The sequence below is a fragment of the Triturus cristatus genome, chromosome 4_1 (genome assembly GCF_964204655.1).
Source record: "Triturus cristatus chromosome 4_1, aTriCri1.1, whole genome shotgun sequence".
NCBI classification, from domain to species: Eukaryota; Metazoa; Chordata; class Amphibia; order Caudata; family Salamandridae; genus Triturus; species Triturus cristatus.
Genome location: NC_140585.1, coordinates 1,037,242,100 through 1,037,269,230, shown reverse-complemented (window position 1 = coordinate 1,037,269,230; position 27,131 = coordinate 1,037,242,100). Strand labels below are relative to the sequence as shown.

The following is a 27,131-nucleotide window of genomic DNA, read 5'->3' as shown; positions in this document are numbered from 1 at the left end:
AAAACAAATTGCAAGGAGAAACTGACACAAACCAATACCCATTTCTATCAGTAAGCACAGAACAAAATAAAAACAAAAAATGTCGTTATAATGATATGGAAGCCATTCGCATACAGCGTATGAGGCGCGCTCGTTTTTTGTTGTGATTTGTTCAATTTAAGGGAAAGAAATACAGTATGTTGCATTACCAGTGCTGCTGAATGGAAGCGTTCACTTAAGGAACGTCTTTTTTACACATTTCAGTTAGCAGCGGATTGTTTGTCAAAAGTAGTATAGGATAATAGTACGTACTGATGTGAAGCTAAAAACAATAAACTAGCAGTTATCCAAGTTATAAGGGACTTTGACTGGGCATAAACGTATTTAAGCATCTCAACATACATTTCTAAAAGACGTCATGGAAACCAATACCTTGTTTACTCAGTTTGAGGAAACCCATCGGGTACAGGAGGCTAAATCCCGCTCTTGAAAGAAGGAGGAAGAAACAGAAGAGCATATACAGTATTAAAAAGAGGTATACATTACATCCCTTCGTCCCTCCGTCGGCGTCCTCGTGTCTATTTCGGCCGTTACCTTGTGCAGGGAGGTTAGAGACTTGTTCTGCCGTTGCCTCTCTTTACCCGGAATGCGCTACAGTAACGCCGGGTCGTGTTTTAAGGAGGCAGAAGCCATCACAGTAATCGACATGAAGGACAGACTAAGTTTCTCGTGAAACACGTTATGGTAAAAATAGAAATCATGTTACATATAGATCTATTCTTGGAAAATCGAGATTCTTCTTGGTATGTTTGATTTAGAAGGTGATTGAACTCAGGTTACACAGACGCTTCTTGTCAACACTGAAAAATACTAAAAAACACAGCATGTTCATCTCGCCCCGTGATTATCTCAATAAAGTTTTTGTGTAATCTGAATGTGCATTCTGAACGAGGTCACAGAACAAGGTTCTCATATTTCTCTGCCTCTGATGTTGTTGAGATCGTGAACCAAATGGATACCATATGTGTGACAAGTAACCGATATTGTATAAAGATTCATATTTACAGACGGTAGTCTCAGTAAAGAATTGACATGCTGTAGAGGATTGTTCCGATTACATTTGTCTCAGAGCCCTGCAATGTGGGAATTTGCATTTCCTCGACTTGTTGCCAAAGTCTTTAAAAGGAGCGCTTTTATATAGGTGATATTTATGTCAATGGGAGTTGTAGGTGGATGGTGAGGGGAAGTTGTTGAGACCCAACACAAGTGTATCCATCATCTACGATGTTGATCCTGGTCCAATATTTTTTTCTTTTTCGTAATATGGTTATCATTTGTTAATACTTAACCAAGGGATATTATCGTTTAGTCCATGTACATGAGTACATAAGCGGTGGACCCATCTTTGTTCTTTTTCGAACAGGATTCTTTCTGCGTTTTGATTTTTGGCAGTGAGGGTTTCCAAAATGACCCACTGAAGGTGATTGATTGTGTGTCCTTTTTCCAGATAATGACTACTCATTTTGGTGGTACTCTTTTTACACTTAATATTGCTCCTATGTTCACAGAGTCGTTGTTTGACTCTGCGACATGTCATCCCAATATAGCGTAGTTTGCAAGGGCATGTAATCGTATAGATCACGTGGGTGGTGTTACAATTGGTATGTGATCGGATTGTCCATAGTAGATCTGGCAGTAGTTGTAAGGTTTTAGTTGCTGTAGTGAGATGACACACGGAGCACGTACCACAAGGGTAATGACCAGTTACTGGTGTTCTACTCCAGAGACTCATGGTCGTATCCAGGCTGGGTTTTGGAGGGGGTCTTGTATGTACCAGTATGTCTCTTAGATTCCGGGTCCTCTTGTTTGAGAACCTAGGTTTGGGCCATTTCAAGGCACCTGACGTAAGGATCCTCCAATTCTTGTTGATTATTTTCTTGACGTCATTGGATACCAGGCTGTAAGTGCGGTAAATTTTAGCCACTCATCTCTGGTGTTTAACCACTGATGATCACGTATAATCCCGCCACGCCTGGGGAGTACCTTCGCGCCGAGCGTGGCGGGATTATACATGAGCGATTTTGAAGCACACTTCGTACAGAGCCCTACCAACCCTTTCCTCAAACGTATTATCTTTTGGAAACGGTACATCGATGATGTCCTGTTGATTTGGGAAGGTGATATGGGAACTCTCGTCGATTTTCATCAGTGGTTAAACACCAGAGATGAGTGGCTAAAATTTACCTACTCAGCAAGCCCAAATAAACTCGACTTCTTGGACGTCACTATTTTTATTGACAACAATACCATTCAAACGAAAACATTTTTTAAACCCACTGCTAAGAACAGTTTACTTTCCTTAAAAAGCTTCCATCCACCTCCAATGAGGGAGAACCTTCCGTATGGCCAGTTTCTCCGTCTTAGACGCAATTTTAGCAACATTCAGGACTACAAAGAACAAGCGAAAGATCTCAGCGAGAAACTGAAGAACAGAGACTACCCTCTACGCACCATCAAAAGATGTCAAAAAAGGGCTCGAAATCAACAGAGAGAAGCCCTAATGGAAACGACTGTGAAAGAACCCACAAAAGATCTGGTCACATGTGTCAGCACTTACAGCCTGGTATCCAATGACGTCAAGAAAATAATCAACAAGAATTGGAGGATCCTTACGTCAGGTGCCTTGAAATGGCCCAAACCTAGGTTCTCAAACAAGAGGACCCGGAATCTAAGAGACATACTGGTACATACAAGACCCCCTCCAAAACCCAGTCTGGATACGACCATGAGTCTCTGGAGTAGAACACCAGTAACTGGTCATTACCCTTGTGGTACGTGCTCCGTGTGTCATCTCACTACAGCAACTAAAACCTTACAACTACTGCCAGATCTACTATGGACAATCCGATCACATACCAATTGTAACACCACCCACGTGATCTATATGATTACATGCCCTTGCAAACTACGCTATATTGGGATGACATGTCGCAGAGTCAAACAACGACTCTGTGAACATAGGAGCAATATTAAGTGTAAAAAGAGTAACACCAAAATGAGTAGTCATTATCTGGAAAAAGGACACACAATCAATCACCTTCAGTGGGTCATTTTGGAAACCCTCACTGCCAAAAATCAAAACGCAGAAAGAATCCTGTTCGAAAAAGAACAAAGATGGGTCCACCGCTTATGTACTCATGTACATGGACTAAACGATAATATCCCTTGGTTAAGTATTAACAAATGATAACCATATTACGAAAAAGAAAAAAATATTGGACCAGGATCAACATCGTAGATGATGGATACACTTGTGTTGGGTCTCAACAACTTCCCCTCACCATCCACCTACAACTTCCATTGACATAAATATCACCTATATAAAAGCGCTCCTTTTAAAGACTTTGGCAACAAGTCGAGGAAATGCAAATTCCCACATTGCAGGGCTCTGAGACAAATGTAATCGGAACAATCCTCTACAGCATGTCAATTCTTTACTGAGACTACCGTCTGTAAATATGAATCTTTATACAATATCGGTTACTTGTCACACATATGGTATCCGTTTGGTTCACGATCTCAACAACATCAGAGGCAGAGAAATATGAGAACCTTGTTCTGTGACCTCGTTCAGAATGCACATTCAGATTACACAAAAACTTTTTTGAGATAATCACGGGGCGAGATGAACATGCTGTGTTTTTTAGTATTTTTCAGTGTTGACAAGAAGCGTCTGTGTAACCTGAGTTCAATCACCTTCTAAACCAAACATACTAAGAAGAATCTCGATTTTCCAAGAATAGATCTATATGTAACATGATTTCTATTTTTACCATAACGTGTTTCACGAGAAACTTAGTCTGTCCTTCATGTCGATTACTGTGATGGCTTCTGCCTCCTTAAAACACGACCCGGCGTTACTGTAGCGCATTCCGGGTAAAGAGGCAACGGCAGAACAAGTCTCTAACCTCCCTGCATAAGGTAACGGCCGAAATAGACACGAGGACGCCGACGGAGGGACGAAGGGATGTAATGTATACCTCCTTTTTAATACTGTATATGCTCTTCTGTTTCTTCCTCCTTCTTTCAAGAGCGGGATTTAGCCTCCTGTACCCGATGGGTTTCCTCAAACTGAGTAAACAAGGTATTGGTTTCCATGACGTCTTTTAGAAATGTATGTTGAGATGCTTAAATACGTTTATGCCCAGTCAAAGTCCCTTATAACTTGGATAACTGCTAGTTTATTGTTTTTAGCTTCACATCAGTACGTACTATTATCCTATACTACTTTTGACAAACAATCCGCTGCTAACTGAAATGTGTAAAAAAGACGTTCCTTAAGTGAACGCTTCCATTCAGCAGCACTGGTAATGCAACATACTGTATTTCTTTCCATTAAATTGAACAAATCACAACAAAAAACGAGCGTGCCTCATACGCTGTATGCGAATGGCTTCCATATCATTATAACGACATTTTTTGTTTTTATTTTGTTCTGTGCTTACTGATAGAATTGGGTATTGGTTTGTGTCAGTTTCTCCTTGCAATTTGTTTTTAAATATAAAAAGAGGGCTTCTTTTGCCGTTACTCAATGCCAATTTGAGCCTGTAGGTCTATTATCATTGTTTCTACTAAAGTATTGTCATTTTATAGTTGCAACAACGACTGATGCTCTAAATTTTGAACACAACAACAGCTCTCATCTTGACTAAATATGGGTCTGTATCATTTTCTTTTCTCCCCCTTTTCTTGTATTTCCAAATAGGTTCAATTTGAACTTTTCCTGTACCGTTTGGACAAATCATTCCATCCTTACTTGGTAGTCCCTTGAATATTAGGGTCCCCACACTTACACTAGGTCCTGATGAAAGCCCACCTGACCCTTAGGGGCACGACATAGGGCTGAAACATGTCGACCTTTCTTTTTGGACATTTTCACTTAGTGCAATAGACCCTAAAGCGTCTATTATTGCACGAAAAGCGTTTTTAATAAACAAGCACCCAGTTTTATTAAAAAAAATTTGACTGGTTTGACGAGTTTTTTATCTTACACTCACGCAAATCACCTCACCACGCACGGCTATTATTTTTTTTATCACCACGATCACTACTGAAAAAACCAGAGGCAAAACCTCCGGGTGGAGGAAGCACACAGTAACCCAATGATGATGCTGTCACGTTGTTAAGCACAAGCGGATCACCGAACATACCGCTGAGATACCAACTGCAATAAACGTGATTGAGGGTTTCTTAACAGTCTCTGAACTGCTGATGCTAACTTTGGTTCTTTCAGGACCAGTGATCCACTCTCAACCTGATATTTAAATGAGACAACAGTTTCTGTTAAGAACAATTCATGGATACAAAAATACAATCATTGTATTTGCATATGTTGGAAACATTTGTCTGTCTCTATATTCTTGTCCGACGGCATTTCGACCCCTTGAGGATAATAGGATCTCATCAGGACATGGGATTCCTGGGGTTGTTGAATTATTCAGTAATGTCTATACACTTCGTAGAGCAAGAAGATGACTTTGAGGGCAGCAGTCCCTTTATTTTTAGGGAGGATACTGAGGGGTAACAGGATCATGCCTCAATGAAGACGGTCTGAAAACAATGCAATAGTCCCTGAGACAACATGAGCCGCTCCTCAAGGTGTGCAAACTCCTACAATTTGGGATGCCTTGCTGGAATGTAGCGCTGTGAGCTTAGGTGTCCATGTCCTTCGCCAGCTGCTATTGTGTGGGAGTTTATATATCATGGCAGCTTTTCTTCTGCATTTCCTGCCTCAATATGTGGTTGACGGTCTTTTTTGGAGGTTTCATAAAAGCAAACACTGCACAACCCAAATGTGGAATGGAACACCGTAAACGTGGTTTACAGTCTTTACTCACTCCTCCGTTAGATGGGTCTCTTGTTTTGTTTTACATTTGTTTGTTGCCATTGTTATGTAGCTTTGTCTCCAGGCCGTAGGTGCTGTACACTGTCACCCAAGGCCAGGTTTTCTGCACCTTTTATCTCTCGTTTTACAGTGCTTTTTTACAGTAACTCATTGCCCGTTTCCTGCAGCTTAGTCTCCGAGTGAATTCTACTGTTGCATCTGCAGCGTGATCTCCAGGTTTTGGTGCCTTGGACTGTCACCTGCTGTCAGTAATTCTGCAGCTACATCCCAGGACTTTGTTTTTCTTTGACTCTCACCTGCTGTACAAGACATGCACACTTTAATTTGGTGTATCTTGCACCTTCTCCTGTTGATTTATTTTGCAGTGTACTTGCCGTTTCAGTTCTTACTCACAGTGCTGTGCATCTTTTGTTGATTACTTTGGGATCTTTTAAAAAATTTTATTGTAAAGTGAAGAACCACTTTGTTTGCATTTGGTGCAGTGGGCGAGGAAGTGAAATTAGCTTTTGATAAGGTTCATTGTTTGCCTCTTGGTCTGCCTTATTATATTTTCGTCTAGTGTTTCACCCTTTGCTGGATATTTTTTAGATTGAGGTGCCCAAATCTTCCAGTCTCTCTTGATATCTCTCTTGTAGTCTTTCACCTTGTGCTAGGTCATTCTTTGCTTATGCGCACTCCCTCCCTTGCCCCGTCAGTCAAACCTCATCTTATGTTCTCTCACCTTTCACTAGTTCATTAGTTATATGTTTCTCATCAACAGCCCTCTTTCTGTGCCTCTCTTGCTTCTTTCTGTGCCTCTTGCCTCTTTCTGTGCTTCTTGCTTTTTTCTTTTTTCCTTTTTCTGCACCTCACTTGCGTCTTTCTGCACCTCGCTTGCCTCTTTCTGCACCTCGCTTGCTTCTTTCTGTGCCTCTTGCTTTTTCCTTTTTTCCACACCTCGCTTGCCCGTTTTCTGCACCTCGCTTGCCTCTTTCTGCACCTCGCTTGCCTCTTTCTGCACCTCGCTTGCCTCTTTCTGCCCCTTCTTTCTGCGCCTTTCTTTTTTGCTCTTTGCCTCTTTGTTTCCTTTTCTGCACTTCTCTTGCCTCTTTCTTCCTCTTTCTGCACCTCTCTTGCTTCTTCCTGCACCTTGTTTGCTTCTTTCTGTGCCTCTGCCACCCCATCCTACGGCTGTCACCCTGTGCGTAGACTTTCCTCATCTGTATTTGGGAGCTCCTGCTGTGCTCCTTTCTGTTTCACGCGCTGCACTTTTTCATTATTTGTTGATGGTTGTAAATTCTCACTGTAGGTTTTCTGGGAGTCTGTGCACCAGCTCTGTAATCAATTGAATTCTGTCTTGCTCTTAGCTCCATACAGTGCCAACAGGTTATTTGAACCAGTTCAGGGATTCTTCTTTTGTTCCTCTTTTCCATGTCAGTTCATTGTAACCCTACCTTCTATGTAACTGGGGCTCCTGCTCATGTTTACATTACATCCTTAGTGTGGGTGACGTCTATTCATGTGAGGTAATGCTTTATTGACATTTCTAAATATGTAATCCTTGCCAAAGCTCGGCTTACTGTGTACATCTGGGAAGCATCACTTAGGTAGAATCTGTTTCTAATGTGATGGTCCCAGACCCAGGGTACACCTAGCCTTATACGACAGCAGTCCGTACGTAACTTGCAGTCTTCCTTTGTGCCAGGTACCAGAATACAGGTGACACCTTGCCCTTTTTAGGTCTCGCCTAGGCATTGCTTGAGCTGTCTCTCCGAGATATGCTGTATTCAGGATATGGACATTCAACACGACCAGCGCTTCTTTCTGGTTGGTTAGTTGGCCTGCCTTTCTAATTTCCTTTACTCTGGTTGGTCAATACTGTCCATCTGTTCCTCCTTTGTGTGCTTGGTTCCCTTCCAGCAGGGGAAACTGTAGGAGACTGGCTTAGTATATGGTGCACACGTATTTAAGTGAAGCACCCTGCACTTATCCAGACAACCTTTATGGTGATTTTAGTGGTCTTGGACAACCATAGAAAGCTCTCTACATGTTAGCTGTGGAGAGCAGCCTTCATGCTTAGTCCAGAAGGAATGTTAAGCAGCTTGTTTTACCAGACCATCTACTGTAGGTTAAACGAAAAAAGAACCACACGACGTAGTTATAAAAATAGCTATATTTATTATGCACACTCAGTAACACATTGATATATCTCCTTCCTGGAGATATCAACACAATACACACAATATTTCAAATGGAACCAAGTAAGTAAGCATCAGTACACAGTGATCTCCAGGGTGAGACCAAACCTTATACTAAAGAAGTGAAATGTGAACTGCGCCCGAAGTCGAGACTTGGACCAGAAGGCTTTGAAGAGCTGGGGACCCAAGGAATCACCTGAGGTAAGAACCCAGGAAGCCCACGTAGGCTTTGTGCAGGGTGGAAACACAGGTGCGTACTCAATGCAACTCGATTGGGGAAAGTCACTGGTGCAGTTTTGAAGAAGGACCCTTCCCTGTGGACTCTGAAGAAACCCCGTGGAAGATGGAAGGTTGGAGAGTCACCCCACCTGTGGATAAACCAGGATATCTACACCAGGGAAGCCAGTTGCATAAGTGCAAAGTGATGTCGGAAACCGCCGTAAACCACAATGGAGGACTTCAGTGAAGATGCCGCTGGCGAAGAAGGTAAAGGAGTCTGGTGGAAGGATTCTTGAAGAGGAGTACCTGCAAGCAGAGGTGACAGAGTCTAGGCCACTCGGGAGTGACCAGGAGTCACGGAAGACCAATGACCACCGATTACGGAAGATGCAGGAGGTTTGACTGAGACCTTGTCGCTGCAGCTGTGAGGACCAGTCGACGCTGTGGAAGACCAGGAGTTGTTCACGAGCTGTCCCACATTGGAAGTCAAGAGCCAGGGGGTTGGTGTCTGGTGGGAGCACCAACAAGCCTTGGCAGCAGCAACAGACTTGGAGAATGAAAAAGGTACAGTGGTGGGACCAGCAAGGTCCGAGGGACTCACCAAGTGCAGGAGATTCAGAGCAGGCCCCGAGCAAGCAGGGGAACCCACTGAAGCCAAAGAAGAACCTCAAGAGGACCCACAGGCAGAAGGCACAGCAGTTACAAGATGACCTCGAACAGCTCACCAAGAACGCAGGCCCATCATGCAGAGGATGTGGTGAGGATGAAGGTTTTGGCAGGAAGAGATGCTGGAGTTTCCTGTAGCCCGAAGATCTCTGGAGGACAGAGTCAACAAGCCTTAGCAACGGCAAGTCGACGCAGTGCACAGGGGTTCTGTTCCAGCACTTCTGACGAGGGATACTGTCTTCAAACTTACCGAGAAGACAGTGCAGGCCTCGAGGGAGTTGCAGAACCACCACCTGTGTTGCTGAGCCTTTCGAAGTCCGTGAGACCTCAGGAGCAGCAGACCGGTCGGCTTTGTTGCGGTGCCTGCAGATGCGGGGGAGTGACTCCTTTACTCCTAGGGAGATTACTTTGGGTGCCTTTGATGCCCAAAGACCTGGAGAAGAACCTGGATAAAGCACAGGCACAGACGACGCAGAAGACTGGCTGGACGACGAGACCAGGCGCAACAGGAGTCTTCCTTGATGTAGTCTTGGTTCCAGAGTCAAATCTTGATCGCTTTGGTGACTAGGCCTGAGTGACTGCGCATCTATAACAAGTTATAGGTGTCCAATAAGAAGTACAATATATAAGGATAGAAAAAATTCAGGTGGTGCACACCTCCCTGTGACAGGAAACCTATTGTTCTACCTTCCCCTGCTTGAGCTCAGCTCAGCAGAAGGAGGGCAGAATCGTGTCTGTGGTCGGCAGCAGCGCTAGCTTGCTGTTAGACCATGGAAGGCTGGTACTGGGAATACAGGGGGGTTCCCTAGGGGAGCCCCCTAGTACATGAGATCCTACGTCCAACACTGGAATCTGTGTTAGGATAGGATTCCAACATGTTTGATACCAAACATTGCTGGTTTCGGTGCAGGCAATATATAGTTAGACATCTCATAATTAATTTGATGTCCTCTATATTTATTAAATGGCTGACCTCACTTACAAAGCCTAGAGAATCGACTCCGGACTTTGTAGGGGGTGTCCTGCTCATGCAAAGCACCCTCACACCTATAACCTAGCACCCTGCATTCAGGATTGAAAGGCCTGCTTTAGTGGTGACTTATAAGTTTTAAGTCCAGTGATCTCTGATATAAGGAAACGTTTATCTGTTGTGAGTGGTGCTAGCACCAGTTCACACTGGCCTCAATGGCAGGCATGTAGTCACAGTTTGAGTGGTCTCCCATGGGTGGCATAATACATGCTGCAGCCTATGGGAGACCCCTGGTGTACCTATGCCCTGGGTACCTTAGAACCATATACTAGGGACTTAGAACAGTACGTAACCACACTAACCCCAGGGATTAACTGGAGGAGGGAACTAGAGGAACAGAGCGCTAGGAGCAGGCCAGCCTCCAACACAAATTGTTCAACACAAACTCCCAGAAAAATGTGACCGAAGGTGTTAAAGGGGAAATTGTGACTGTAGACATCTCACAAAAAGTGTAGGACTGGCCTCACACACCACCTGGTGTCATGCTTCATCATCGGCAGTCCTCGCTCTCTAAAAACTCGGTTTGATAGAGGGTGAGCATTCACCTGACAGGCATGCACTTTTAAACTAAGTGGGGGCCCGTGGAAAGTGAGTGAATTCTAAAAACCATTACAGTTGCCAGATTACATTTTTGATAGTAGATACTAGATTCGCCCCCTCCCTCCTGTCATTGCTGCCGTCCTCCCTGCTGTATGTCCCACCCCACTGCACAACACTGCATTGCCTTTTGTGGCTTTAGCGGCACGCCGCGCTTTAGCTTTAAACATGCCGCCTTTGCTACAAAATACAATAAATAAAATTATAAAGGCGTGCGAACGCTGCATTTCTTTTCCATTTACTTACTTTTATAGCAATAGCAGCAAGCTGTGCTTTAGCTTTAAACATCTAAAGCATGGCGTGCCGTGATTGCTACAATCGTAAATAAACATGAAAAAAAGGCAGACTAACAATTTTGTTTTTCTATTTTTTTACTTTTGTAGCAATAATGGAACATCTAAAGTTAAGGCGCGGCTTACCGCCATTGCTACAAAAGTCAATAAATAAAATAAACAAAGGCAGGCGGACACCGCTTTTCTTTTACATTTGCAAAGCAATAGCTCAGCGTTTAACTAATGTGATACTGATTGCATTGTAAATGCTTGTTAACTTTGCTTCCCTTGTGTCGTTTTTTCCTTGTTCAATCTCGCTCCCATAAGTGATACTTCTGAACCGTGAAACCTCATTGATTAATTAACAACTCTGTTCTCCTAACTCTGCCTATTAGTCCCACCTTCTCAATGCTAGCGCCTGGCTTGGCAGATCCTCACACTGCTTATAAATTATGTTACACTGCCTGCCAGGGCCTCCTCTTCACGCTGTCCATCAGTGCTAGCTTTCCACTCTGTCTGTCAGCTCTTGCTCCTTGAACTGTCCATCAGTCTGCCTCGGACATGGATTCCTTGTGGGTTTTTTTTTAATGATTTTTGTGACAGCTTTGCCAGGTTACAAAACAAGCACTATTGACTTCTAATTGTGCATAATATGTGTTATAAGTTGTTACTACCTGTTACAAACAAATATGTTTAAGTAATATTGGTGGTTGACCTCCAGGGGTGGGGAATGGAGGGGGGCCCTGCAGCCCTGGAGCACCCGGCGGGAATCTAGGGGTGGAGTGACACTAGCTGGCTCGCTCATCAGGGCGGGGGGGCTTTCCTTTTCCTTTCTGCTTGAGCCTGATTATGGGGGTGGGGAGTAGCCCGCGGCTCCTAACACAGCTGATTACGAGAGAGGCTTATCCTGGTATCTGTCGCCACAGCACACTGACATGGGGGTGGAGGGAGGGCGCGTTTGTTCAGGGGAGGGTTGGGGGACAGTGCATTGGTAGTTGGAAGTGGCTCGGATTGTACTTGGACATGGGTTATATAAGCAGGTGGCGGCCACTGTCCTGATTGTAGATGACAACTGCGATTGAGTAATGCAATAAAAATTGTTTTTGCAAAAAAAAAAAAATGTTTAAGTAATATTATACCCCACGGGTTCTTTAGTCTCACAGAAATTTTAAAATCAAATTAATAAAGCAAATACAAACATAATCACCGTTTAACAGTTGCTTGCATCTGGACATCGTTTGCAGTGCACAATCATTAATGAACTCTGACACAATAGACACAGTTAGCATGAGAGCACAGGTACATGCCCTTTGGACTTCTTCGTTTACTATCTGTATTTGTGGGGGGCCTATAAAGTGGCATTCCCAACATATAAAGGTTCTATACGAAGTGTTGCCACCAATGGCTCCTAATGGTTTCAGGTTTGCCAGGATAGAACCTCATTTGGTGCTTCAGTTCCTCAGCATCTGTCCATTCCTCTCAGTGATTCTCCCACCGGCAGGGCTGTTGTAGACCTCCAGTATCTGGATCGCGTTTCGCTAGAGGAACGCCAGATTGATCAGCATCTTAAAACCTCAGGCAAAGTCCATGTTGGCTGCCTTGAGGTCCATTGCAATCTGGAGACCTGCTCCAGCTGACCGAGTAGGAACAATCTGCCCCCATTGTATGTTTGGATCACAAGGCATGCGCATACAGTGTCGAGGGATTTCTCATAGTGTGTGCGAACATCTGAGACAATTTGAGGGTAGCTGTGCTATGCATTTGCCTGAAGCATTCAGGTTTATAATACACTCCAAGTAGAGAGTTAAAGTGAATCAGGCAGAGCTTAGCCGAAATAGTAATTTCTCGAGATGCAATTTTGACTTCTGTCCACTCCCTTCTTTGTCAGGGAGCTGACATCTCTCCATCTTCAAGTATTGCAAAAGGTTCCACAGTGTTATTCATTTGAGTTCCATATACTCGAACACTCTCTTGGTTTTAAAGTTGTCCCTAATCAGTTTTGTTTCAAATGAGTTAATATCGTGGACTTCGTATGTGATTAAAGGTGCGACCCCAAGCCATAATTACCTTTTAAATACTTCCAGAGTACCAACTTATGGAAAGTCGAAATCAGACAACCGGTCTGCGACTGATTTGATATGATGGTTCCATTTCCATACGTCCCTCAGGCTGGAAATAACAATCTAATCTCAGGTACGGAAAGCTGGCAGAGCAACCCCTTGGGATAACCAAGCCCACCTCCAGTGGTGTGTCGTAGTCTCTGTACCTGCCCATCAATTTCTCTTTACCATCTTCTGCCCCCAGGAGGTTACCACTTCATTGGCCAGGGGATTGGTTTACTTACAGTAGTCCTTACAGAGGAGTTTCATCACACAGGTTGTACTCCAACGGAGGGCTGGTTCTTGCTTTCACCAAATAGTCGTTCAGTATAATGGGATGGGACGCCCAGTTCCATGATTGTCTCTCAGCCATTACAGCCCACTGCCCTAAGTGGATTGACAGCATGGTAATATCATCTTTTCAGTGTGTTTGATGGTGATGTGCCCAATTTTGGGTTATTTGAACAACACACTATGCAGAGTTCATTAGTTTCATGGTCTTGTTTTTCTATTATTTGCATGTTGGAGAGAGCCAGGAGCTTTGTGGCAGTTTCTGTGCTTGTGCCTTTAAACCAAACATATGAGGACTTTGGTAAGAACTTTCCATGAGTGTGATTTAAGGACAAGGGTCCTTTCTGTGGTGCTTTGATATATGCACGCAATGGAGCCTATGAGGCAAATAGCTTTTTGAATTTGATTGAGATCAAGCTGTTTCTTGATGTTGTTGTGCCTTTAACCTGAATTACATGTGTATACTGTTGGGTCATGGCAGAACACCCCAGTGAACAGACCCTTCCACCCCAAGACTCACACTGGCATGATTCACCTTGTTGATTGGCAGTTTAGTGGTCACTAGTCACCTCTGCAACGCATGACATGGCTCGATTGTGTTACACTACCTGGCCGCACAGTAAAGTGTTACTAGTGTTAGACCACCTGGTACCTCGTGTATATGAACTTTGTTGATACTCCGCTGTGTGATATAGCTCAATTTGTCCTCCTTTCACCTCTGAAATGGTTACACACTCCCTTGTTGTGTCCTGAAGAGGCCAAAACTAGTGAGGCCGAAAAGTGTCGACCGTTCACAAGGAGTCCACCAGGCATGTGGTAGCTATGAATTGTTTTTCAGATAGCCCCTTGATAAGGTGGATTACCTAGTGACAGACCACAACCAAGAATGTAGGGTTGGCCATCATATTATGTCAACTTAGATATTACTAGGGTAATGTGCTTGTTTTTTTTTTTTATTCTTTTCTTTTTTTTTTAGTCCTCATCTCGCCTTCAGCGTCTGCAATAAGAACAAAAAGCCCGTTGTTACCTGGGAACACCCTCGGGCTTCTGTTTACTGCTTTAGCTTAGACCAGACCAGGCCAGCTTCTTAGTACATGGCGTAGTGATGTGGTGTAATCATTGGACCGGAGGAAAACTTTAAACCAACCTCATTTCGGTGCCCCAAGATAGGCTATATGACCAGATATTTTGATCATTGTCATTCAGGCCACTCTTTCCCAAACGGGCCATGCTGAGTACGATAGCCAACCACTTCTCATACAACGGGGGCATTGGGTCTTTCCAACATTTGCATATCTCCCTCCGTGCAATTATGATGAGACAGAGGAGTAACCCCTTCTGTGAGTTAGAAAGCAGACTTAATAAACAGGTGTCTACCCCAAAGAAGAAAGTTGCTAAATTTTAGTTTAAACTCACATCTAAATATGGCCGAAATAGTATTATCAACGTTGTGCCAAAAGCCGGATAGGGAGGGACACTCAAAGAACATATGTAAATCATCTGCCTCAAGAGATCCGCATCTAGGACACTTCGGTGATGAACATGGGGCGAATCTCGCTATCTTCTTGGGGGTATAGTAAAGCCTATTGATGACAAAAAAATGTTTTTTTTTTTTAGAGAAGCTGGCCTGACATACCTATATAAAGTTTGAAGAGACAGGGGGTAAAAGTAGATAGCTTTTTCGCCCAATACAGACGAATTCCAGATGGAATATGATGGAGGGGAATCGAGATCATCAGCATCCAATAGGCTCCTATACCATAGTCCGACTTCTTTTTTAATCGGCTCTGTATTTTGTAGGCAGTGTTCAATTTCCCAGTTACCTCGTATCATTTCTTTCTCGGCTTTGTGCCAGGAACATAGCTGTATATATTTAAATTTGGAAAAGGAATTGCCTATTTTGGATCTGAGGATCTCCCAGGGGAGGATACCATCTGATGATAGAAGATCGGACCAAATCGTTAATCCTGCCATTTTAATTGATGATGCAAGGCTATCTTGTAGGCATAATGGTAAACCCGGAGAGTCCCAAATAGGGGCAAAATCGGAATAGTATCCAATCCCCCATCTCTCTCTAACTCTATACCAAAGGTTTAAAGCCATTTTTAAGCATTTTAGGCAAACCTTCTTAAAAAACCTGGGGACCCCAAACTTGTACAGAAAACCGACCCCACCTCCTTCGAAGCTAACCATTACGCTCAAGATCTTCCCCCAGTTGGTTTCACCTGAATGAATAAGCAGAGAGCGTATATTTTTAAACTGAAAGGCAATGGAGTACCAAAAAAGGTCGGGGAGAGCCAGGCCTCCCTTGAGGAGCTTTCGTCTCAGCTTCTTCCATGAGAGCCTGGCTCTTTTATTGGCCCAGACAAAAATTCCGATTTTACCTTGTATCTTGTCCAGGAGCTTTCTGGGGAACTCAAGAGGGATAGTACTGAAAATATAAGTTAATTTTGGTAGAATAACCATTTTGACAAGATTAACCAGGCCATATATGGTCAGAGGCAGATTTTGCCATCTGGAAAAAAGATGGTCGATTTCCTTAGCTACTCTGCTTAGGTTGATGGTTGGAATGTCAGCTAAATTTTGAACGATTGTTATCCCCAGATACCTAAATTCCCTACTACGCCTTCCAGTCCAGTTGTCCACTCCCCAGGTCATTATCTCCGTCTTGGAGGAGTTGACTAGATATCCAGAGTGCAGGCCAAACTCTTCCAGTATTGCCTCCAGCTTGGGGAAAACCACAGCGGGGTTGCTAGTATAGACTAACAGGTCGTCGGCATAAAGGGCTAACTTGCAGCTGTAATCCGATACTTGTAAGGGAGTAATCTGGTTATTCAATCTCAGGGCCTGGGCGAGGGGCTCAATATAGATATCAAAAAGCAGGGGTGAGATAGGGCACCCCTGTCTGGTTCCTCTGGTGATGCTAAAGCTGGGAGTCAGCCGACCATTCAGGAGTATAGCTGCAGTCGCACCCTCATAGCATCTAATAAGCGTTTGAATAAAAATTGGGCCAAATCCCAATATTCTTAGGGTTTCCCATAAAAAGGTCCAATTGACCCGGTCGAAAGCCTTCGCTGCATCGTAGGCTGCCACAGCCAAAGGCTCCGACCGCGCCAATGCCAAATCGATGGAACCAATAAGTTGTAACGTTTGTTCCTGGATGAACCTTCCTGGGATAAAGCCCTTTTGGTCTGAATGTATCAGCTGTGGAATCAGCTTGACCAATCTCCCTGCTAAAATGCTCATAAAGATCTTATAGTCGGCATTAAGCAGGGAGATTGGCCGGTACGACTCCGCTTTGAGTGGGCCCTTCCCTGTCTTTAAGATGAGAACGATCGTGGCCTCCTTCCACGAGTTGGGGATCTTACCGTTGGAGCTATAGACATAATTGAATAGTTCACACAATCTGGGAACTATCTCGTCCTGAAGAGCCTTATAGATTTCCCCGGGGAGGGCATCTGTCCCGGCGGCCTTATTATTTCTCATCTTTTTTATATATAACTTAATTTCCTCCTCGGATATTGGGGCGTCCATGATGTTAAGGCCCTCCTCCGTTAGGACAGGTAATGCTTTATTGCGAAGCCAATCTTGGGTGTTCCCGGGAATAGAGACTGTCTCTTCTTTATATAACTTAGAAAAGACAGAGATAAGACACCTTTGTATGTCGTCTTGTTTACAGGATGTTACTCCTGTTTCGTCTATTTCCAAGCTGTTAATGTTGTTTTTAGACCGGTCGGCCCTTACTTTCCATGCCAGAAGCGCGCCCGCCTTTTCACCGTACTCAAAGTTTTCCATATTATGAACCAGCCATTGTGCTTTTATTTTATTATCCAAGTTCTTCCTATATTCTAGGCGAAGATGTTCAAGATCACTCAGGATCTGCGACAGGTTACCAGGGAGACAGGTCAACCTACCTCCTTCTAGCTTAGAGATCTCTCTTTCCAATGTCTGGAAGACTAGGGCCTCTGCTCTGTTCTTAGCACATATCATACTATGAGTCTGTCCACGGAGATAGGCCTTGTAGGCGTCCCAGATATACTCTGGGGATGTAGAGCCGATATTATTAGTGAAATAGTCATTTGTTGCAATTTTTAGGGCATCGATTATTTCAGAATTAGACAACATTGACCTTTTTAGCATCCATCTAGGGATTAGGCTAGGTCTATTCCCTGAGTACGGAAATGAGATTGGAGCGTGGTCAGACAGTATGCTTGGGAGGATGGAAATGTCACCCAGATTTTCTAGACTTGTCTTATCAATAAAGATGTAGTCAATTCTGGAGGAGTGGTTATATTTCTTACTAAAAAAGGTGAAACATTGGTCGTCACCTCTGAGGGCCCTCCATACGTCTGCTAGACCTAGAAGATGGATCATATTAATCATAGCTCGACGGGAACGCGGAGCCGCAACATGTAGGCTATGGTTAGACCTGTCCTGAAGGGGATTGAGAAGAATATTGAAATCGCCCCCGATTATTACCGGGGTGGTGCCCTCTGTTAATTTAGCCTGCACTCTGCATATGTAGGTTGGATCGTCCGAATTGGGGCCGTAATATGATACTAGGGTGAAATCCCCCCCCCCCCCCAATAGTCAACCAACTAAAATCCATCTTCCTGACTGGTCCGTTGAGACGTATCCAATAGTTCCTCCGGTACCTGATCTGATTAGTATAGCTACCCCTTTACTATGTAGTGTCTGCTCTGAGGAGAAATAATGCTCAACCCATCTGTACTTCCCAAAAACGATCTTACACTCAGAGTTACTTAAGTGAGTCTCTTGTAAAAGAAAAATCTGAGCAGAGGATTGCTCGAGGAATTTCATAACTAGCCTTCGTCTACGCAGACATCGAAGCCCATTGATATTCCAAGAAACAAATCTGATTTTGGATGTCATTAAATTTTAAAGACCCTTTCGCCTGCACAGGGCAGAGTCATACACTTTACAGATGCCCTGGATAGTAAGACTTTGTTGCGAATAAGGACTGTTTTGATGATTTCTCCCCCCAGAACCCTTCCCTGTGCTCCCCACCCCCCCAAACAGAAAACCCACCCCTCCCAAGTGACCCCATTAGACCCACCTTACCCTGGGGGAACCCTCCCATCTTCTCTGGGCAAAAGCCCTGTGGACGGGTCTCCATAGGCATAGTGATGACATAGCATAACTTAATTATAATGAAAGGGGCAAGCGACCATTTTCTTTTTAGTTAAATAATTTTTATTAGAGATCAGTAAAACACAGGAATACAAATATAAAATTAAGTCAATAGCACTCGGGATAAGAACAAACAAGCAAATATGAATGATCACTGCACTCTAGGTGAATTATACAGAAAAATGTTACAGAATATGGAAAACATTTTCAGTAATATGCCTAAAAATGGGGACAATTTAAAAAAAAAAAAAAAAAAAAGAAAGCATACCGAAGAAGAAACAAATAAGATTATTATACTGCAGTGGTAAACAAAAAGGCCTTTGTCGACTTTAGAATGAATATAAAGATTAAGAAAAAGTATATTTTATAAGCGGAAAGAGAAAAGAGAAAAGAGGAAGTGAGAAGAAAAGAAAATAATAAGGGAAAGAAAGGAAAGAAAGGAAGAGAGGGAAAATAAAAAGAGAAAGAATAGAAGAAGTTAGAACGATGTTGATAGAAAAGTCGTAAAGGGAAGCCATAGTAAGTCAGACTTGATTTGTAAGTGAATGGAAGATTGAGGGATAGAGGCTATTCTATGTTCATCACATATATAATTCCCCCAGTGTAAAAAAGACAACTTGGAATTATCTTTCCAGCATGTTAGTATAACTTTAAAAGCCACAGCAAGAAATAAATCAAATAGCAGAGATGTGGGCGAGATTAAGGTAAATTCAGGTGACATAGTGCCTAAAAAGACATTAAGCATATTAAATTGTATTTTGTGAGAAAAAATCAGGGAACGTTTGGACCATATATCATTCCAAAAAGCATACACCTTAGGACAATAGAACAATAAATGTAATAAAGAACCTTCTGCAGAAAGACATGACCAACAGGATGATGTGACAGAGGGATTAAATTTATGTAGCATAAGGGGGGTAATGATGACTCTATTATAAATAAAGTATAGGGACTGTGTGAGATTAGCAGCTTTGGAGGTCTTGAATAATTTTTGCCAAAACTTATCCCATTGCGATGTCGACAAAGTCAAAGATAAGTCCTGTTCCCACTCGAGTTCCACCTTGGATTTATTCCGTATGCCAACAGGGGTAGATAAAGATTATAGATAAAAGAGGCACTTGGAATAGTATCAGTAGAGACTTGATAGAGTGAGGAATCAGGAAGAAAGGAAGTAGGAGTTGGCAAAAAGAGGAATTTCTGTATACAATCCTTTAATATTGAAGCTAAAATATCATACTGCTGGACACAGGAATCAGGTAATTGAAAAGACTCTTGCAACTGATGGAAAGAAAGAATTACATTATTGACAAACATTTGGTGTACATAAAAAAGACCCTTTTCTTTCCATTGTTTGTAGTAGAATGATTTGTGACGGAACTTAATGTACTTATTGAACCAAAGTGAGGATGCTAGAAAAGATTGATAATTATCCATACTCTTAAAGAAGAGTGTATGTAACAAAACATGAGTGTTTCAAAATAGGGTATTTGGAAATAAAAGTACAGTTAGTCATGTGAACAACTTCTCGTATTGAAAAATCATTTAACAATGAGCATTCAACAGTAACCCATGAAGGCTTAGATAAATCCTGATAATCTTTAGACAAAGCATAAAATTGACGAATCAAAAAAGCATTGTGATATAAATTAAAGTCAGGGAATCGAACTCCCCCCTCATTTTTGGGACGAATTAGTTTAGACAGGGCAATGCGAGCATGTTTGTTATTCCACAGAAATTTAGTGCATAACGAATTAACCCGAGAGAAATAATATTTAGGAATTTTAAATGGTAACATAGATAGTATAAATAAAATCTGGGGGACAATCATCATTTTAATTGTATCGAGTCTGCCCCACCACGAAAGGAACAAAGGAGACCAAAGGTTTAATAAATTAGTAATTTTAAGTTTTAAGGCAGAAAAGTTATGGGATAATGTGTCACGAATGTTGGGGGAGAACCATACACCAAGATATTTAATTTTTGGGGGACACCATGTGAAGTTAGATGAGTCAAACATATACCTAAAACATGAAGAGTTTAAAGGTAAAATCTCAGTTTTAGAAAAGTTTAATTTATAACCTGAAACCTTAGCAAATGATAAGATTTCCTGCAAAAAGGGGGGTAAGGAGGATACAGGATTGAACATATAAATCAAAACATCATCAGCATACGCAGACAACTTAATTTGGTGGGATTTGAGACTAAAACCAGTAATGAGAGGATTGCTTCTAATACGCTCCAAAAATGGTTCTAAGCATAACAGGAAAAGTAATGGTGAAAGGGGGCAACCCTGACGTGTACCTCTTTGAAGGGAGAAATAGGGGGAAAAAAGACCATTAACAAAAATACATGCCTTTGGATTAGTATATAACAATTTGACATATGATATAAACTTCGGACCAAAGCCAAACCATTGTAATGTATGAATCAAGAACTCACAGTTAACACGATCAAAGGCTATTTCTGCATCTAAGGAGAGAGCAGCCAGTGGGAAAGGATATTTTTTACTAAGAGCAAGAATATTGGAAAACATTCTGGCATTGTCAGAAGCCAGACGACCTCTAACAAAACCAACTTGATCTGGGTTAATGAGAATAGGGATAACTTTCTCTAAACGAGAAGCTAATATTTTTGCAAAAATTTTACAGTCATAATTAATTAATGAAATAGGCCGAAAATTCTTGCAATAGGAAGGGTCTTTATCTGGTTTGGGGATTACAATAATAAGGGCTTCCAAAAAAGTACCACAGGCTTGGGAATTAGATATAAAAGAATTAAAAAGTTCTAACAATTTGGGAGCAAAAATTGAGGAGAAGGCAGAAAATAGTTCAATTGAAAACCCATCAGGGCCAGGAGCCTTCGCTTTTTTCAAAGATTTAAGAGCATCAGTCAGTTCTTGTAGGGAAATGTCTTCTTCAAGAGGATTAAAGATATCTTGGGAAGTTTTGGGCTTGGGGATATCTCGAAAAAAAGAAGTAAAGTCGTCTTCAGAGGGCTTGGTAGTTTCTGTATATAGGAGATTGTAGTATGATTGAAATGTGGTGATAATGTCAGAGTCCGATGAAAGGAGAGTATTACTTGATTCTGAATGAATGGGGCCAATTACTTTACGTTCTGATTTAATTTTTCGATAATTTGCAAGCATTTTCCCAGCTTTGTTTTGGCCACCATGATATTTCGATTTAATCTTAAGGAGGATGTTACAGGCATCCTTAGTGACAATTTTATTTAGGGTAGATTTAGCTTTAATTAATTCTTGTAATGCAGAGGAAGATTTAGAAGTATAATAATTATGTTCTAACGTTTTTAAAAGGGTCAGGGTTTCTTTATACTTAGTATGTAATAACTATTTTTCTTTGAGGAATAAGCAATAGTCAAGGCTCTTAAAGATGCTTTAAAAGCATCCCAATTGTTGTGTGAGGAGGTATCTAAAGAGTTATTAAAAGAAAAGAATTCCTTAATAAACGAGGATGCTTCTTGAATAAAGGTACGGTCTGATAAAAGGAAATTATTGAAGTGCCATCTACCTTGTTTACATGAGGTGAGAGATAGGTCAATAAGGGTGGAAACAGGAGCATGGTCAGATATAAAGATAGACCCAATGTCAGAGGATTGGAGACAAGGTAGCAGTGATTTGGAGACTAGGATATAATCAATACGGGATCTTGTATGGTGTACAGGTGAAAAGAAAGTAAATTCAGAGGTATCTGGGTTACACGTTTTCCATGTATCAAATAATGGACGGGAGGATATGGCTGATTGAAATGATTTGTGGGATTTGTCAGGTTTAAACTTACATTTGGATTGCCGATCAGTAAATGGGTCTAACCAATTATTAAAATCACCACCAAGTACAATATTAGAAGTGGATATTGACAATAGTGTCAGCTTTATAGAATGCCAAAATTCCGGATCTGGCTTAACAGGACCATAAATATTAAAAAAAGATATGTGTCTTTTGTTTATGATAGTCTCTGCCAATACCCAACGACCATTCGGGTCACAGTCTGATGATACAATCTGTGCATTAATAGATTTATGGAACAGTATAGCGACACCACCATGACGATCAGTAGCAGGAGAAAAAACAATTTGATTAACCCAATGGCGTTTAAGTTTAAGGGATTCTTTGTCATTACAATGGGTTTCCTGTAAAAAAGCAATCTGGGTGTTAAGTTTAGCCAGGTGAGACAGTACCTTTTGACGCTTGACGGGGTGACCAAGACCACGAACATTCCACGAAGTCACATTAACCATAACTCAGGATGTAGATGAACATGAGGGAATAGGAGCACGGAACTGCAGAATTGACAAGAAACAAGAAGGAAAGATATTGTTCAATACGGAAAGAGAAAGACCCAATATTAACCATAAAACAAGTAAAGAAAAACAGAATTAACAATGAGGAAGAACAAGAAAAAAGGAGAGAGAAACAAAAGGAAAAGAAAAGAGAAGCAAAAAAGGAAAGTAGAGACATGTAAACAGATCAAGGAATAACATCCGGATCTGTAAGGAGCGAAGAAAAGTCGAAAGAAAAGAGGAGCATGGTGACGCCAGAGGACACGGACCACACTAATAATAAAAGAGGTATAATGAGAGAAATAGCCTCATTAATATAATATAATGAACGAACAGCAATATATGAAGTAAACCAATTAACTGAATACCAATAAACAATCCAGAAACGGAAAAAAGAATTCAAGGGTTAGTATCCATTCCATGTGACGGGAGACCATGAAGATAGTTTAAGTTTCTCCGGATCGTCAAAGGAACGAGATCGACCCTCATGTGTAATAAAGACATGGATGCAGGATTCCATACTGAATGTTGAGACGTCTCATCTGTGGGCGTAAAGCAAGAAATTCTTTGCGGCGAGCATTGGTTGCATTGGAGATATCTTGCGATATGTAGAGAGTATGATCTGACCAAATAAGACGTTTCTTAAGTCTGACAGCCTTCAAAATATGCATCAGTTCATTAAATTCAAAAAGAGCATAATAATTCCACGCGGTTTATTAGCATCAGGATTTAAACGACCTAAGCGGTGTGCTCTTTGGATGTTAAGAGGACCTGTTAAAGATGGTAGGTCAAGGAGCTCTGGAAGAAATTTCTGAAGAAAGGACACCATGTCAGACCCTTCAATATTTTCCGGAAGACCATAAAGGCGTAAGTTATTTCTTCGATTACGGTTTTCAAGGTCCTCAGTATGGAGCTTAAGCTTATGAATTTCCTGTTCAAGGAGTGGAATTTTTATAGAAGCATCCTGTAAATCACTAACTCGCTGCTCCAGATCAAACACCTTACTTTCCATGACGATCCATCTTTCCTCAATCTGTTTTAGCTTTTCATTAGTAGTTGACATGAAGGGTTGAAGACCACGAACTTCATCCAAAATAGAGTCCAAAACAGGATTTTGAGAAGAGTGGATAGGAGAAGGCGGGTCGTTTTTATGGCGCTTAGGTTTTGTACCAGAGGTAGAAGATTTGGTAAAATGTGGGTCAGTAGACATTGTGAATAGCAGAAGTATGGAGCCACCAGGTGTTAGAAATAGTTCAAAAATACTCAAAACGAAGAAGCCGGTCTTCCAATAAGTGAACAGGAAATGAAAATGGCAACAGCAGGGAAAAATAGTATATGAGAACAACTTAAAATGGAAAAAACGTTTTGTGAAAAAAGAATTACCGCTCTTTGAAGATGCAGAGGTTGACTCCTGGCACTAGAAAGCTGGGAAGCTTCAAAAAGAGAGGGCAGAGCCCTAAGTTACAATGTAGCGCATATCAAGGCTAGCAGGTCTGCTTATACACCAGACAAGACCGCCAAAACGATATAACGCACACATTCAGCCATTGAGGCAAGAAGTCCGTTTTAGCCACTGACATCATGAAGGCATTGGAGACATAAAAAAAAATGAGGCGGCATCAGTAAAGCCCAAGGTATGCCATATGGTACACAATAGAAAAACATGAGGAGCAATAGAAGTGAGTCAAAAACCTGGCAACAATGGAAAGTCGAACAGTAGTAGTATATTCAATTGAGAAGGAGAAACAAGCGCGAGCTCAGCGACCCAAAATGGCGGCCGCTCGCATCTCCGTGAGGTGAGAGAACCGCTGATGAAAAAAGAAGAAAATACGTTGTGAAAGTCAATTTAAAAGCGGTATTCAGGCTCACCGCATGTTCATTAACCAGGAAACAACACTCGCCGTCACCAACAGAGGCAGATAAGGCTCAAAAATGCAGTCGGAGTCCCGCGACGCGGCGGAGCTCACAGCGGGTCCGCCATTTCCTGCGGCGCGCAAGACATGCCCCCCAAGCGACCATTATCTGTAAGAATATTGTAGAAAAGGTTTTTTGGGGGTTTTTGTTCTTCGCTTGGCTCTGTAATTTTTTTTTTTTTCTTAATACTTTGCTGCTTCTCTTTTCGCCCAGTTTATCCTTAAGGTGATACCTGTAGCCCTCCTATTTCTACTCCGCTTTCGCTACCACCCGCACCCCCGCCCTCTCCTTCACTTTTTATTTTATCTATTAGTTCGTCAGCATCCTCAATTTGATGCAGATTATACATGTGGTTGTTCCACATGATCCGGAGAGAGGCAGGGAACTTTAGCTGGGCCTTAGCCCCCAGTGAGTTCAAAATGGTCATTCTTTTACCTAACTCCCACTGTCTTGCTGCCATGGTGTGGGAGATATCCGATCGAATGGTAAAAGAAAATGGCCTAGTGAAGGAATTACTCTTAATCTGCCCGATTTTCAGGGCTAAGGACAGGACTTTCTCCTTGGTAGCGTACGTAAGGAAGTTCACCAGAATCTTCCTTGGTCGAAGTCTTCCTGGGTTCTTTCTGTATGGGTCACGGTGGACCCTTTGCAAGTCAAAGGCCAGGTCAAACTCCGGTAGATCTTTTAATATGGTTTCCTTCAGGAGGGAAATTACAAAGCTTTTAATATCGCTACCCTCGATTTCTTCAGGAACATTTAGGATTCTGATGTTATTTTTCCTAGAGTGATTTTCCAAGCGCTCCATATCTTCCTTAAGTTCTTTATTCTGCTTAGCCAACTTGTCGATTATGGCAGAAGAGGAGTATAAAGCACTCTTTATCTTTGGGACCTCCAGCTCAAGGGCATCGGTTCGGACTGAAACATCTTCAATTTTTTGAGCCAATGATGCACATGTAGCTTGAATGGTGGCCTGATTGGATTCTGAGATAGTAAACCTTCTCCCGATGTCTTCTTTTAGACTTAGCAGTATATCTGCCAGAGAGCCAGGAGGAGAGGCAGTCGTGGGAGGGTAGGACATAGACGGTCCAGCTGACTAGGACTCACATGCAGGAGGTGGAGCATCCGCTTTCTCATTTGCTGATGGAGCTCCAGATGGGCTTTCATGGTCATCCAAAACCGAGAAGCGATTGAATAGCTCTACTGTTGGGTGAATGGCCGCCATTCCCACCCCATCTACCACCCCGGTAGCAGAGGAGGTAGGAACTTGACAGTTCTCCTTTAGGAGGCCAAGAGTAGACGAAACAGTGGCAGTGGCGGTGGCAGGGGCTGAGGCCATATTGGGTTTTTTACTCTCTGAATCTGAGGTGGGGTTAGATAGCACCTTGTAGTAGGTTTTTAAAGATGGTGTAATTTTGAGAGAGGAGGAAAGACCCCCTCTTGCTTTCTTCCTCAGGGGGGAGGCAGAGGGGGGGGGGGGTCAGTCAGATCCAGCTTGAGAGTAGGGGCTCTGTTGCGCAGAGTGTATCAGCTTATGACAGGTTCCGGCTTTGGCTTGAAGACTGTAGGACGGGAGGTACTGTAGAGATCACTCAGGGTCTTCTCCATAAAGTTTGTATAGAGAGTTTGCGGAAGGGTCCTCTTGATATCCACATAAACCCCTGCAGGTTCCTCCCTGTGTGGGAGCACTCTCTCCCCAGGCGAGGGGAATGTGTTGGCAGACAAGTCAAAAGGTAGCTCAAACAGACCTAAATTCGAGATCACGAGTGCCTCACCTCCTCCCAATACCCCCCCCCCCCCACCCGCAGGAACACCCCTGCAGCCCCCAAACCTGCTCTGCCGGACCTCTCGCACAGAACCAGCGCCTCCCCTTCCCTCCGGGACAGTCCAGTGCACGCAGGCTCCGCACAGACCAACCCAGGACTGGAAGCCGGAACTCCGCCGCCTCCAGGCCTTCGCCGCGCCCACAAGCCGGAGGGATGACGGCCTCGGGATCACCTCCTGCGCGCCCTCGTCGCGCACCATCGGTCCTTAGAGGGAGAAAGGACGAGAGAGAACAGGAGCCAAACGGAGCAAAATCGACGGTAAGAGTAGTGTGGTCAAAAAAAACCCAAAACGCCGCTAAAGCCCCCGATCAGAGCTAACCATCAGACGCCATCACACGCCGTAGGAGGCTCGACCGCGGCCGTTAGCTTCCAGCCGCCATGTTCCCCCTTGTCTAGTGGAAGTTTTGCAGGGTAATGTGCTTGTGACTACTGTTTTAAGATGTATGATTTGTAAAATAATAAATGCTAAATAGAAGAAATGTGCAATCATTGTGATGATCTGTGTATACAATCAACTTATATGGGGTTCAGGAATAGGTATCTCTTACATAAAGCAATTATAACGTTGGTTATATTATAAAATAAGTTTTGCCCAATACAGACTGATGATGTATTGGTGACTAAGTGCCCAAGCTATATCTTTCCTACTAGAGTTATTTTCTTTTCTTTATTAAATGTACTCCTTCAGCTCACCTAGGAAAAAGTTTGA

At 42.7% G+C, this 27,131-nt stretch overlaps 1 protein-coding gene across 3 annotated transcripts in view; it reads left to right on the top strand.

Moving 5' to 3' along the window:
- HDAC10 (histone deacetylase 10) overlaps nt 1-27,131 on the top strand; it is a 440,238-nt gene that overhangs the window by 132,582 nt on the left and 280,525 nt on the right. The window lies entirely within an intron of this gene.